General features: G+C 37.5%; 1 protein-coding gene across 12 annotated transcripts in view; it reads right to left on the reverse strand.

Annotated features, from left to right (window-relative positions):
* The window catches only part of MITF (melanocyte inducing transcription factor), a 223742-nt gene that overhangs the window by 116239 nt on the left and 93598 nt on the right, over window positions 1–13905 (reverse strand). For 2 of the 12 annotated variants that reach the window (XM_038003661.2, XM_038003665.2), the window contains exon 2: window positions 8516–8554. The exons of the other annotated variants lie outside the window; for them this stretch is intronic. The gene's annotated coding sequence lies outside the window, so the exon portion shown is untranslated. The remainder of the gene's footprint in view (window positions 1–8515; window positions 8555–13905) is intronic. 12 annotated transcript variants of the gene reach the window in all.

A 13905-nucleotide genomic window follows, 5' to 3' on the forward strand; every position in this document is an offset into this window, starting at 1 on the left:
AATATGTACTGAGCTCTTACTGTGAGCTCACAGTTACTATATTAGAAGTTGGGATACACTAAGGGAAAAAAACGGACACAACAACTCAGATACAATCCTTGCACTCAGTCTGGTTCCTACTGTCCCACTGTCCTTATAGCACGTAACCAATATTTAGCCGAATTTAGAGGACTGTCTCCCAATCAGTGACACTAATGCCCTCAAGAGGAAACAGTCAAAGAATCCCAGGTCCCTTTCCTGGGTCATAATAATCCCCAGTTTAATGTGTAGATATGTCTTGCTAAGTGCAGAAAATATGGAATTATCATTAGAGAAATTCCTTGGGCACATGTTTCAGGACTAGGCATCTTCCTTGTCATTAATCTCTGGGACTGTATTAAACAATCAGCTAAGATCCTGCTTTTGAGATGCTTTATATTCCTTTTTTTTTTTTTTTGAGAAAGAGTCTCACTCTGCTGCCCAGGCTGGAGTCAAGTGGCACACTTTTGGCTCACTGCAACCTCTGCCTCCCGGGTTCAAGTGATTCTCACGTCTCATCCTCCTGAGCAGCTGGGATTACAGGCGCACACCAACATGCCTGGCTAATTTTTGTATTTTTAGTAGAGACAAGGTTTCACCATGTTCAGACCAGGCTGGTCTCAAACTCCTGACCTCAGGTGTTCCACCTGCCTTGGCCTCCCAAAGCGCTGGGACTATAGGTGTGAGCCACAGCGCCCGGCCAAAACCACTGTTGTGTCCATCTGTTAACTGCACAAATATTTACCAAATGCTTACCAAGAGCCAAGGACTAGACTTGGCACTGGGTAGAAACTAGCAAGGCATAGTCCTTCTTCTACATAGAATCTTAGCATTTTAGAGACGAGTTCCCAGACATGGTCCAGAAGGTCACAGTTCATACCATTAGTCAAGGCAGTATTTGAAGTAAAAGCAATGTCTAATACTAAATCCAGTATGATCTCTCCTCCTGGATTTTACTCCCATTGCTGCCCCTTGGTTTGCCATGCTCTTCCCCAGATAGCTGCACAGTTCACTCCTCATTCCTCAATTAATTTAGATCTCTGTTCAAAAAGAAAAAAAAACCTAGGCAGCAAGGTCTAACCTACCATCTTCAAATTAAAGACAAAGCCCTTTGGTGTTATTTTTCTTTATAGCACTTACCAACTCCCAGTAGAATGTAAACTCCAGTAGGGCACATATCTTTGCCTCTTTTATTTACTGCTCTATCCCCAGCACCAGGACAGTTCTTGCCACAGAGTAGGTGCTCAATAAACATTCGGTGAATGAATGAACCTAGTGTTCTTTTTACCTACACATGCACACACAGAGCCATGACACTCCTGCCAAGGAAGCTCGCAACCCTAAGAGGGACATTAAAGAAAAGCCAATCCAGTAACTGCCAACGAGTAGAACATGCTTTGGCAGCAAGATCAGCTGGGGTGGTGGGCCAACAATGGGTTGCAGACCAAGAAAAATCAAGGAAAACAGGACAAGTAGCATTCAGCCTCAGTGTCATGGAGGCAATGGGGGAGGCAGGGAAAAGATGTGGTGAACTAGACACAAACACATTTAAGGGCTAACTGGGTCTAGTTGTGTCCTCTTATTTCTCAAGGAAATATGGAAATCCCAAATTGTATGTGAAAATTACTTAACTCTTCAGTTCTTAATGCAAAATCAGGGAGAGTCAACCAACTTTAGGTACAAAACAACTGTATGTGCTGAATGTCTCATGTCTTCTTAGAGTCTCTGTGAGGAAATAGAAAAAAAAAAAAGAAAACAAAGAATTGCAGAGCTCTGAATGGTACTAGAATCAAATAGACTCGAAAATAGGTCAGAAAAATAGCTGAAATCACTTTAAATTTACTAGGCTAAAAATAAAAATGAAATGATCTGGGAGAAAGAAGTCGTTCTCCTAATTTTAATATTTATATATTTAATACATCTTGCTTCTTTCTAAAAGAACTTAAAGCAATTTATGAAAAAGCACAGAACATCCCAAGATGAACCAACAATGGAAAATTCATATAAGTGGATGAAGGAAATAGAATGAAGGAAAGATAATTCAAGAAAAAAATAAAATGAGCTCAAGAATAAGATTAGTACACAAACGCAAATAAAAGCCCGCACATTTTCTAGAGGTGGGTCACAAATTGCTTTCTAAGCTGAGGGCTTACAGTTAAACATTTACAGGGGCCAGGCAGGTAAAATAAAAAAAGGTAAAACTGAAGAGTGCCTGTTCTATTTTAAGGAAAATGGCAATACTTTATTGAATCCCATGGTTGCCATAGAGACATAAGAGTGCAATGTTACCAGATCTGATTTTTCAATAAACCCTAGTAATTCAAACACACTTGTGTGAAATCTTCTCAGCATCGGAATGCTGGCAAATAGTTTTTCTTTTTGTCTGAAAAAAAAAAAATGTTTAAGTTCCTTGTATATTCTGGATATTAGCCCTTTGTCAGATACATAGATTGCAAAAATTTTCTCTCATTTTATAAGTTGCCTGTTCACTCTTATGATAGTTTCTTTTGCTGTGCAGAAGCTCTTTAGTTTAATTTGATCCCATTTATCAATTTTGGCTTTTGTTGCCATTGCTTTTGGCGTTTTAGTCATGAAGTCTTTGCCCATACCTATGTCCTGAATGGTATTGCCTAGGTCTTCTTCTAGCGTTTTTATGGTTTTAGGTCTTATGTTTAAGTCTTTAATCCATCTTGAGTTAATTTTTGTATAAGGTGTAAGGAAGGGGTCCAGCTTCAGCTTTCTACATATGGCTAGCCAGTTCTCCCAACACCATTTATTAAATAGGGAATGCTATCCCCATTGCTTGTTTTTGTCACGTTTGTCAAAGATCAGATGGTTGTAGACGTGTGCCATTATTTCTGAGGCCTCTGCTCTGTTCCATTGGTCTATATATCTGTTTTGGTACCAGTACCATGCTGTTTTGGTTACTATAGTTCTACTATAAAGACATATGCACACGTATGTTTACTGCAGCACTGTTCACAATAACAAATACTTGGAACCAACCCAAATGTCCATCAATAATAGACTGGATAAAGAAAATGTAGCCCATATAGACCATGGAATACTATGCAGCCATAAAAAGAATGAGCTGATGTCCTTTGTAGGGACATGGATGAAGCTAGAAACCATAATTGTCAGCAAACTAACGCAGGAATGGGAAATCAAACACCACATGTTCTCACTCATAAGTGGGAGCTGAACAATGAGAACACATGGACATGGGGAGGGGAATATCGCACACCATGTCTATTGTGGGGTGGGGGGCTAGGAGAGAGAAAGCATTAGGAGAAATACCTAATATAGATGGTGGGTTGATGGGTGCAACAAACCACCACGGCATGTGTATACCTTTTTAACAAACCTGCAAGTTCTGCACATGTATCCCAGAATTTAAAGTACAAAAAAAACAAACACAAAAACCTGTGTGGGTCAAAAAAAAAAAGTCTGTGGCCATAAAGAGGAAGAAAACATGATCAATTACATGACTGACTACATACATAACATAAAAACCCAGAGTTGTGTAGAAGTACAGTCATTCGTGGTACTGAAACCAGAGAGACACTTCACCCAAGAGTCTTCATAAAGAGGACATTATAACACCCACAAGACAGACACCCCATACAATAAAGATTTGTAAGGCTCTATCTTGTAATGAGATTCAGTAGGGGCAGAGGCATAATATCAAGTATAATCCAGTAAGACTAATTGCTGGGGGTGGAGGAAGGATGCACAAATTCTCAGGGATATCAAAATCTCAGAATAGAGATTTCTGCTGGTCTAGATTATTTCTGGTAGAGATTTTACAGATTTCCCTGAACAATTTTATAACCAATGACCCCTTTTGATAAATATAAATTTCTCACACCTTCTTTCAATATTGACACCTTGGAAAATGATTTGTCAAACAACATACCCTTTCTTCCTCATTGTTGTTGGGTATCCAGAGAAACAAATGAACCTCTGTCCTTCACACTGCAATCCATAAATATTGTTTTTTCATAGCGGCATTTCATAAGTATTGAGTACCACTGGGTTCAAGGTTATAGTCCCTGGCAAGGACCTGGAGCAAGGTATTCTATAGGGTTTTCAGTTCAATGCCATTTGCTTTACTGGGCAGCCCATCTGGCAGTGGAACTGAAAGTTGTAAATGCCAAAGTCCTTGGCACATCTCCAGACTCCAGCCAGGGAAGAATACGTAGGTAGGACTGAATGTCTCCACAAGAAAAATAACTTTCTGTGTCTGATCCGGGTCACAAACAAACAAACAACAAAAAAAATAAAGTTTACACCACATGGCAATGCTCCATGGAACCCCTGAGGTGGCAATGGGGAGGCTGGGTTCTACACGGGGCTCTTGACATACCTCGAGCTAGTGCAGCTGTTCTTCATCCATCTCATACAGAGTCAGTTCTGTTATCACATTGATTTTGGAAATGTAAATTTGTTACACAGTAAACAACTTGAGCATATCCCCCAAGAATTTCGGTTTGCTTGTGCGTGATTCTGCCTTCAAGAAACAGTAGGTGAACACCCTGAAACCTACCCAGCTGCACCAAGCACACACTTCAAACGTCTACCAGCTACCTCAGTTTACTAAGAGTGTTATGCATCGTACGCATTCACTTGTGATGCTATAATTTTTTATCCAATTTCAGATAAGCTTCCTTCTACCACTTTATAATAACTCACCAGCTGCAACTCTTCTGAGGCTACTTCTACAAGCAAAATCCAGGTATTATTCAAGGCAAAGTAGCAAGTTTGTTGTCATATTGATGTATTGCTTAAACATTTAAAGGGTGTAAATCCGTCTACTGTGTTTATTAGCTTCGTATCTTTTCTTTTTTAAGATGTCACTGACGAAATTTTTTAGCATTGTGCTTCTAGCCCCATTTTTCCTATACATTGTGTGTTGTCTACTGCATGATTTTGCAGTAGCCTGATGATTTTTTAGAAACACATATGTTGTGTTATAGCAGAACTGACTATACTGGGATTTTACACAAAATCTTATTTGAAAAAATGAATTTTGCTAGAATATAAGTTCCGCTCAGAGCTACTATGCTGCCCAACTACAGAAGACACCACTCACATCATATATGATATGTATCATGTTTACTATTAATTCATCAATTGGAGATTTAACAAAGAGGTATGTAAAGCTTAACATACGTTGTGAAAGTATTATGCTTTGAAGAATGTATTCGCTCACTGTGGAAAACTAAAGGCAAACAAAAATGTATAAAAAACAAATTATTCATCATCTTCACAGGTAAACATTTTGATACTTTTCCCTTCAGTCTTTTTTCTTTGTACATATAATGCCACTATCCCTGCTCTGTGCACAATTTCACTTGACCTACTTATCGTAGCTTAGCTTTAAAATTGACCTGCCACTTCTAAATTAAATATGCTTTCTTTCCAGAGACGAAAAGAAGTACTGCCAAATTGACTCAATCATTTAACATTAATTAATTAACATTAATTTAAGATAGTGCATGCTTTCTGCTGAGCACTGTGCTCTGTGACACACAAATTAGAATATTCCATAATCGGTGCTTAACCACCAAGAGGACTTATTAAAGTTTCCAAATTTGGCACAGCTGCAACCTTTCTTACCCTTAAGATGAATTACTATTTTCATTCCAGTTTTAAAGATTTGTTAAAAATATCAATTGTATAAATAGCACACTCAGAAAAGAAAATGGACTTGTATTATTAGTCTCCTGCAAATTACAGCTTCAAAAATTGCATCCTGCACTTTTTATCCATCACCTTTTCAAATATTGTACCACCAAAATTAACCATACAAAACGAAGCTGTGTTTGAACACTTTAAGCAATAAACATACACATTAAAGTGTCGTGAAGATTGCCTACTATTTTTCCCTCTTCTTTCTTCCAATAGTTACTTTAAGATCTGATTATTTTGCATGTGTGAATATGGATTTAAGGGTTTAGTAAATTATATCAAAGATATATGTACTTAAGCCCAGTCTTGAATGTATTCTCATCTACAAAAGGTGAAATACGTCTGTCATTCCATAAGCTTAATTAAGTTTCTGAACTGGCAACACACAACTAGAAATAAAAAGCAGTTTAGGGGCCTGTGGTGGCTCACACCTGTAATTCCAGTACTTTGGGAGGCCAAGGTGGGTGGATCCCTTGAGACCAGGAGTTCAAGACCAGCCTGGCCAACATAGTGAAACCCCATCTCTACTAAAAATGCAAAACTTAGCCGGGTGTGGTGGCATGTACCTGTAATTCCAGCTACTTGGAAGGGTGAGGCATGAGAATTGCTTGAACCTAGAAGGCAGAGGTTGCAGTGAGCTGAGATCATGGCACTGCACTCTAGCCTAGGCAACAGAGTGAGACTCTGTTTCAAAAAAAAAACAGTTTTGGGTTTCATCCTGAATCACCTTTCCATGACATGTTGAGAAATACTGACAAATGATGACAACAGGACAAAATCTGAAGAGGCTGGATAATTCACATACATAATAATCTGCTCTGAAATCATTGATAATTAATTTTCCTATCTCTTTTTTTTTAAAAAAAAGCTCTTTGGTAAGTCATTACGGAGGTTAAAGAATGGCAGAAGAGGTGCCAATCTCCATCACATGTTATTCTTCCCTTTCTCTCACTGAAAGAAACAATTGCCTTTTTATTCTAACCATTTCTGGATGGTAGCTGAGCCTTCCATCAAGATTCCTGTCCCTTTCAAAGACCTCTGTGTATATGTGACACGATGGATTAAGTGTTCCAGCTCACCCCAGGCAATAAATTTTCTCAAACCTCACAGTGGTTCACCTCATTGTGCCCATAGAAGTGTTCCTGGCACAGCCTTTTGAGAAGGGGTGAAAGCAAACTCCATCACATTTCTACCAAAGAAGATTTCACAGCAGAGGACAGAGGACCACCCTTGCAAGGAGGACCAGAAGTAAGGTCTAGGAGTGTAGTCTGGACTCACCCTTGGCAACAGAGATGTCTCTTTACACTAACATATATTATCTCACATTCCATTCCATAATATACCCTTGCTTACATCAGCATTTAAAAGCCCCTAAATTACTGATCAGCTGAAATGGGATACTTTTGTACCCTTACCCAAAATATTCAAGAATTACTGGTGTCCCAGAAAAAGAGCCCACATTAACCTCCTACTTCACACAGCCCTTAGCACAGGCCTTCAGACTTGGGGAGGAAGGCGGTGGGGGGAGGGGGATGGGGTACAAGTATTTATATGTGAGATCCACAGCACTAAGAACATAAGTGCTTTCATTTTTAAAGGTCCTAATGTGAATGTTTTCATTTTTCAAAAAATCAACTGAAATTCCCTTACATGTTTTTTTTTTTGTTTGTTTTTTAAATATCAATTTCTTTCGTGGCTACTGAACATTAATGAATGAAAAGTCAGTTCCCTTCTGACCCCCCACATAGATATAACTACCGTTCAGAATAGCTGTGGGCCACTGACATGCCCCAGCCCCTCATGGTGGCCTCCACGAGCTGAAGCGAAGTGGGTAGGACAGCTCAACCAGCCAATGGCTGGAAGGATGCAACTGAGCACTTCCTTTGAAAGAGCACCTCAGAACTCCATTATTCATTACAGTATCCTAAAATAGACAAGAGGATAAAATCCTCAACTATGCTAGGCACCGGAAGAAAAAAAAAAAGTAGCCACAAAATGAACACTGCCTTTAAAAAGTAATTACAGTTAAACTTTAAAAAAAAAGAAAAAGAAAAAAGAAAATCACATGATTTGGTTCCTTGTACTATAGTTAATGAAAAGGGGCATTTAACTTCCAGTGGGAAAAGCAGTGTTTTTATCATTTCATCAGCGATTACTACAAAGCTCACTTGTAAGAGCTAGGAGAATCTTCACTTTTTTATTCGAGAACCAACATTCTCTGGAGTTAGAATCCAGCGACTTATTCTCATGTCTAACATTCTCCCAAGTCTCTTTAAAGGAAAAAAAAAAAAAAATGAACTTCACATTGACTGATGCATGACACTGTTTCAGTACAAAAATGAAAAAATGAAAAAATGTGCAGGTTGAAACCATTATTACATATCATAAAGCATCAGTAATGGCCACTCAGCAAAATCTAAACCTTTTTTAAGGTCATAAACAAGCACATAAAGTGTGTTACACTAATTTATTGAAAAACTCCTCTTGAAAAGAAAGGGTCATGAAAGGCTGCAGCTCAATCATACTGCTCCCCACACTTCAGCCACAGAACTTACACACAACCTTTGCAATTCCCCTTGCAAATTCTTTCAGCACTTGGGCATTTGACTTTTAAAATTAGGGGGAGGTGAGGCAAAGCTATAAAAATCAGCAGCAGGAACACCAGAATACGCTGAAATGTGACCAACGTCTTTCTTACAGAAGAAATGCAAGAAATACTGATTTACAGAATCGAATGCAGAGAGCAACTCGTCAGATCTCCATTACCACTTTATATTTTAAAATCAGAAAAGCAAAATAGACTTACCCCTGGAAGCCATCCTATAGGCTGACTCAGAAAAATAGCCTGTTGACAAGCCAAAAAACAGTTACCAACCAATGCACCAGAAACTCACAGGGCTTAATCCTCACATCCACCTACTAACCCCTGCCACTACGTATGCGTCTGGCTTTTGTTAAAGAACTTCTGCAAACGTACAGTGGATGAGTAATCATTCAGACTTTGTAAAACACGCCAAATCCATCACTTATAACAGTTGTTTCATTTACTCATCACATTTTTGTGTGCCTCAATTTTTTTTTTTAGCAAAATTAGTGCTTTTGCTGATGTAAATTCCCTGCCACCAGGGCACGCACATATTATCCAAAAGGCAGGAGGCCACCTATTCTGTATATAACTTTTTCTGAGTCTTTATCAGTTGCAATGTTGAACTATGTGAAACGCATAGCCTACTTGACAAACCATCTTTTAAAATTAATATTACCACTATTTTCCTAAGTACAAGAACATTTCCATTCAATTCTACTGTATCTTCTTTCATTTAAAAAGGCAATTTTTAAAATAATAATAATTAGAAATGCTAAAGAATATTAAACATAAATTCATTCCTATCTCCCCATCTAATCCATTCTGTAAGATAAAATCACTGCTCGCAGTTTGAATGCACCCTTCCAGAACGTTCTATGTACACAGTATGCATGTGTGTATACATACATACACACATGCATGCACACTTCAAAAAACCCTTGGGGACTGATGAGTCTTGAACATCAGAGTTTTCCAGATTTTATAGAGATAATAGAGGTCTTATACAGTATAGTATCTCCAATGAGATCAGGGCAACAGCTTGTAATCAAGTACATTAACATTTCTGCCAGGAAACATATGAATATTCAATTAAGTGGAATAACAAAGACTATAAATAGCCTTGTGTCACTTCAGGTCAGGTAATTCTGCCAATGAGGTATCAGAAAAAAAAAAAAAAATCCTGCGACATTCAGAGAATTTTGGATTTCAGATTTGAAGATTAGGTATTTCAGACCTATTATTTTTCTCCCAGTTAGATCAAGTTTTGGAAACTTTAACTATTTTTATTATAAATGTTCATGATTGGAAATTTTTTAAATACACATGAATAGAATTTAAGTCGCCTATCAAATCCCACTAGACAGATAATTCAGCTTTTATTCAGTCATATATTGAGTGTCTCTTGAGAGTACAGGCTCAGTACTCTGTAGGCACATTAAAAAATTAAAGCAAACACTACTCCTGTTTTCAAACAAGGTAGAAAGTAATACCTGTCTTAAAAAATCAGAAGGTATTGTGCTACTGAAGCTCAAAGGCAGTGTCAAGTGGACACATATTATCTTTTAGGCTGCCCAGCACCTTTTAAGATACTTCCTGTGCTTGAAAAATTTCCCTTCTAATGAATGTAGAGGGAGATCGAGAGAGCTTTGACTTTAGAAGCCAAAGGTTCACTTTTCCACACTCTCTTGTAGCTAGCATGAAGACATATGTCTTCAGGTTCTCAATCAGATATACCTGGGGCAAATAGTGTGAAGCTGTATGTACATTGGTAAGGAAAGACGCAGTTACATCTGGAAGCCCTAAGGGTCAGGGGCTTGGCTGTGTGGTCTAGTGGTCCACATTGGGGATGTCAATGGTGCAGGCTGCAGTATCTGTGCTGAGTAAGGGCAACATCAGTATTTCCATTGGATCAGTTCTACAACATGCTGGGGGAATCAGTTCAGGCCAGTCAGCCTCTGGTTTGTTTCTCTGTCCTCCAGGGACCCAGAGCTCCTAAAAATCCTTTAATAACCTCTCTTTATGCTTAAACTAAGGAGAGTTCAGTTTTCTGTTGATACAACCAAAAAATCTGACTGCTACAAGGAAGAAATTTCATTTAACAAAGCAAGGCAGTACAATGTACTGAAAAGCTGAAAAGAGCAGTTTCAAAATTTGACTGTTATCCCACCCTGTCCTAACTGACTCTGGACCCACAGACAAGCTTATTGAATTATTTGCTCATCATATCTATAAAATAATAAGATCCACTTTGTAAAACTGTTCATGAGAAAGAAATGTGTTCTTTCATTGTATTCACTTGCTTGTTCATTCAAATATTTATTGAGCTCCTACAATATGCTACACACCCTACTTAACACCAGGTACTAGGGTTGTTGGATTTAGCATTTAAACCTACCAGAAATCTGATTAAATTTGAGTTTCAGGAAAACCACAAATAATTTTTCAGTATAAACATATCTTACATTTGGGATATACTTATACTAGAATATTATTTGCTCAATAATGTTGCAGGATACAAAAATTAACATTAAAAAATCAGTAGTATTTCTATATGCTAATAGTAATCTACCTGAAAAATAAATCAAGAAGATAATTCCATTTACAATAGCTATGAACAAATAAGCTGTATAGGAATAAACATAACCACCAGGGTAAAAGATCTCTACAATGAAAACTATAAAACAAGGAAGAAATAAATTGAAGAAGACACAAACAAATGAAAACATATTCCATGTCCATGAACTGAAAGAATTAATATTGCTAAAATGGCCATCCTATCCAAACCAATCTATAGCTTTATTACAATTCCTATCAAAATACCAATGACATTCTTCATAGAAATAGAAAAAAAATCCTAAAATTCATATGAGACCACAAGAAAACCAGAATAGCTAAAGCAATTCTGAGCAAAAAGAAGAAAGAAGCATCACACTACCTGACTTCAAAATATACTACAAAATTATAGTAATCAAAACAGCATGGTACTGGCATAAAAACAAAACACAAAGACCAATGAAACAGAATAGAGAACACAGAAATAAATTATCACACCTACAGCCAAACGAATTATTACAAATGTGCCAAAAACACTCAATGGGAAAAGGACAGTCTCCTTAATACATGGTGTTGAGAAAATCAGATATTCATACGCAGAAGAATGAGACTAGACCCCTACCTCTCAACATATACAAAAATCAACTTAAAATGAAATAAAGATTTAAGGTAAAGCCTAAAGCTATGACTCTACTAGAAGAAAACACAGGCAAAATGCTTCACAACACTGGGCTTGGCAAGGATTTTTAAAATAAGGCCTCAAAAACACAGGCAACAAAAGCAAAAATAGACAAATGGGATTATAGCAAACTAAAAAGCTTTGCAAAAGACCATTAACAGAGTGAAGAGACAACCTACCAAATGAGAGAAAAAAATTGCAAACTAAACATCTGACAAGGAGTTAATATCCAGAATAGCTAAGGAACTTAACAGCAACCAACCAACCAACCAAATAACTCAATTAAAAAAACAGAAGCTGAGTGCATGCCTGCAATCCCAGCACTTTGGGAAGCTGAGGCAGGTGGATTGCTTAAGTCCTGGTGTTTGAGACTAGTCTCGGCAACATGGCAAAACCCGGTCTCTACAAAAACTACAAAAATTAGCCAGGCATGGTGGCATGCTCCTATAGTCCCAGCTACTTGGGAGACTGAAATGGGATGATGGCTTGAGGCAGGGGGTCAAGACTGCAGTAAGCCATGATTGTACCATCACACTCCAGCCTAGGTGACAGAGTGAGACTTTGCCAAAAAAAAAAAAAAAAAAGGCAAAAGACCAAGCTTAACAGACACTTTTCAAAAGAAAATATACACACGGCAACGGATACGAAAAAATACTCAACATCACTAATCATCAGGCAAATGCAAATCAAAACTGCAAGGAGATACCACCTCACTCCAGTTAGAATAACTACTATCAAAAAAACAAAAGAAAACAAGTATTAGTGAGGATGTAGAGAAAAAGGAACACTTACACACTGTTAGAGAGATTGTAAACTAGTACAGTCATTTTGGAAAACAGTATGAAGGCTCCTCAAAAAATTAAAAATAGAACTACCATATAATCCAGCAACCATTCTATTGGATATATATCCAAAGGAAACGAAATCAGTATGCCAAAGAGATATCTGCGCTCCCATGTTTACTGCAGCACTTTTTACAATAGCCAAGATATGTAATCAACCTAAGTGTCCAACAACAGATGAATGGATAAAGAAAATATAGTATATATATATAGAACGGAATATCAATCAGCCATAAAAAAGAATGAACTCCTGTCATTTGAAGCAACATGGATGAACCTGGAGGCTATCATGTTAAGGGAAATAAGCCATACACAGAAAGACAAATATCATATGATGTTACTCAAATGTGAAATCTAAGGGAAAAAAAAGATGACATCATAAAAGTAGAAAATAGAACAGTAGTTACCAGAAACTGGGAAGGGGATGGGTGAGGAAAGGATGGGGACAGGTTAGTTAACAGATACAAAGTTACAATTAGATAGGAGGAATAACTTCTGATGTTCTATTGTACAGTATGGTGACTATAGTTAAAAGTAAGGTATTTTACAAAACAGCTAGAAAAGAGGTTTTTGAATGTTTTCACCACAAAGAAATGACATATGCATGAGGTGACGGATATATTAACTATGATGATTTGATCATTATGCAACATATACATGTATCAAAATATCAAATTATACCCATAAATATGTACAATTATAATGTGTCACTTTACAAAATAAATTAGTAAAATGAAAGTAATATTTGTTTTGAGTCACAATTCAAATTTCACTGAGTATCCATATTTAATCTGGCAGTGCTACTGGGTGCACAGTAGTGCATGAAAGAGGCATGGCTATTGCTGTCACAGACCTTCAGTAATAGAGGCTGAGGGAACGCAGGTGGACAGGCAATAAATAGGCAAACAACTACATACAGTATAAACAGGGAAGCAACCACATACAGTGTACACAGAAAAACAATCACATATAGTGTAAACAGAGCAACAAGCACATACAGTGTAAACAGGGAAGCACCCACATACAGTGTACATAGAAAAACAATCACATATAGTGTAAACAGAAAAACAAGCACATACAGTGTAAACAGGGAAGCAACCACATACAGTGTAAACAGGAAAATAACCACATACAGTGTAAACAGAAAAACAACCACATACAGTGTAAACAGGGAAACAACCACCTATAGTGTAAACAGAAAAACAATAACACACAGTGTAAATAGAAAAGCAACCACATACAGTGTGAACAGGAAAGCAACCACATACAGTGTGAACAGGAAAGCAACAACAACATACGGTGTAAACAGGGAAACAACCACATACAGTGTAAATAGAAAAGCAATCACATACAATGTGAACAGAGAAACAACTACATTCAGTCTAACCAGGTGTATAATCACATACAGTGTAACTAGGCAAAGAGTACAACTAGGCAAACAATCACATATAGTATAAATAGGCAAACAACTACATATAGTGTACATAAGGAAACAATCACATACAGTGTAACCAGACAAACTACATACAGTGTAA

This window comes from Chlorocebus sabaeus, chromosome 22 (genome assembly GCF_047675955.1).
Source record: "Chlorocebus sabaeus isolate Y175 chromosome 22, mChlSab1.0.hap1, whole genome shotgun sequence".
Taxonomy (NCBI): Eukaryota; Metazoa; Chordata; class Mammalia; order Primates; family Cercopithecidae; genus Chlorocebus; species Chlorocebus sabaeus.